Source organism: Myotis lucifugus, unplaced genomic scaffold, assembly GCF_000147115.1.
Source record: "Myotis lucifugus unplaced genomic scaffold, Myoluc2.0 scaffold_132, whole genome shotgun sequence".
In the NCBI taxonomy this organism is placed as follows: Eukaryota; Metazoa; Chordata; class Mammalia; order Chiroptera; family Vespertilionidae; genus Myotis; species Myotis lucifugus.
The window spans coordinates 1,097,873-1,100,026 of record NW_005871180.1 but is presented as its reverse complement, the minus strand read 5'-3'; the positions used below and the strand labels follow the sequence as shown (position 1 = coordinate 1,100,026).

The 2,154-nt window shown below is 38.1% G+C and overlaps 1 non-coding gene across 1 annotated transcript; it reads left to right on the top strand.

Annotated features, from left to right (window-relative positions):
• Window positions 1-357: 357 nt before the first annotated feature.
• Window positions 358-494, top strand: LOC111827110. The gene has a single exon (XR_002830606.1). It is a non-coding gene; the product is annotated as a small nucleolar RNA SNORA42/SNORA80 family (small nucleolar RNA).
• Window positions 495-2,154: the final 1,660 nt, after the last annotated feature.

Here is a 2,154-nt window from a genome sequence, read left to right as displayed (position 1 = left end):
ATTTTTATTTAAATTTATATGTTTCACTTAACATTATCCTGTAAACATTTTCAAAGTAATTGTAAACACTCCATATGGTTATCTCACTGATCACATAGTTCACTAGCATTTGGGTTGTTTACTCTTTTTTTTTCCTATTTATAAATAGTATTATGGCAGAACTTTGTGTTTAGCTTTTTACATATTTCAAATTATTTCCTTAGAATTCACCCCTGGAAATGGAGTTTCTAAAGCCTAAAATAGTACCTTTTTGAGGCTTTTTATCCAAAGTCTGTCTCTTTTCCAGAGTCAGAGTTCAAGGAGCTTAATAAGTCTGAACTGGCTCATCTTAGGTCATTTAGAATAGCTCCTCCCAGAGCAAGACAATGGATTTATGCTGGGCCTCTCTCTGTGGGCCTCTCATAGTGCATCCATGCCAGGGTAAATTGCAGCCTCAAACCATTGCCCAGCTTCCTTACCTGTGGGCTGGGAGCAATGAAGAGGGTTGTACAGTGTAAAAAATATATAGCTCGACCTATGAACCAGGAGGTCACAGTTCAATTCCTAGTCAGGGCACATGCCTGGGTTTCAGGCTCGATCAGTAATTCTCTCTCATCATTGATGTTTCTATCTCTCCCTCTCTCTTCCTCTCTAAAATCAATAAAATATATATATTTTTAAAAAGAATAATTTTGCTGGTGTTTGTACACCCTCAATTCACCAATTGTTGCCATTTTTGTACTGTAAACTTTATCTTTTAATTGGGTCAGTTGGTCTATTGCTCTCCCCAAACTGCTGTTCCAGTCCAATGATACCCCTCAAATTGAGTTCATGTCCCTTTCTCTACCTTCCCAGTGAGTTGCATAGTTTGGGTGTACTTAGGTCACTTCGTCAGATTCCTTAAAGGAGCAGAGCTATAAGCTCATCAGCCAAAGTCTCTAAATGCTTAGTGCAGCAATTCCAACAAAGTTGTAGAGTCCTCATCAGAAAATAAGAATACTAATGCCTATTTTGAAGAAATGTGTGAGTATAAATGCATAAAATGTATTAAGTATAGTGTCTGGCACATAACAGCCTGTCTACAGACATGAGTGCCCTTCCTTCTTTTCCTCCTGGGGCTTATCTTTCGCCCTAATGCAGACAGGATCAAAGAAGAAAAGGGAAGAAGAGGTAAATATTCAGGAAACAAACAAATACTGTAGAAGTCATGACTTCCAAGTGTATTTTGTGAGGCAGCAACATTTAGAGAATGTAATTAGAGAGGCACTTACCCCAAACCTTGCATTCATTTGGACTGCCACCACACCTGGGAATCTTACTGTTTGAGTCATTCTTGTAAGCTAAAGAAGTCTGAATCATTTGCTTCCTCATAATTTTGTTTAGGTTAGTGTTTTTCCAAATACACCTGGTATATTAGAATCACCTGGTATATTAGGGCAAGCAAAGCTAGATGCTGTGACAAACAGTCTCCAAATCTCAGTTGCTCAACAGCATGAAGATGCAGTTGTTGCTTATTTCATAGTTCATTGTGCATTAGCAGGTTGTAAAGGATGATTTCCCATCCAGAGGCCCAGGTTCTTTCCACCTAGTGCCTCTGCCATCATGCAGAGCTTCAGAGTCCTCTGATGGGTCCTCTGTATCCAGCTGACAGATGACAGGAGGAGAAAAAAACAATGTAGAAGACTGAAGTCGCTTTAGAGACCAAAGCTAGAAGTGACGTGTATCACCTTTGCCTACATTCTATTAGTCAGGACTCGGTTACGCATTCTCACACAGCTGCTCTATCTAAAAGGAAAAGGAAACAACTTTGGTGATCTCATTGCACACCCTGGGATGCTTGTAAATATACAGATTTCAGTGCACACATTTGTAACATACCTGTAAATATATATATTCAGTAGGTCTGGATATATCATACGATATGATAGTCATAATAATATATATAATGTCCCCAAAACATGTATACACACTTTGAATGATTATAAAATCAGTATTTATTAACATACAGTTCATTTTCAAAATTTAAAAGAATCTACAGAAATGAATAATTTTTTTGTCAATGCCTATTTTCAAATTCCGTCCTGGCATTGTTGATGATATGAAGGAATGGAAATGCAAACATCAAGAATAATTTTGGGCCCGGCTGGTGTTGTCCAGTGGTTGAGCATCGACTTA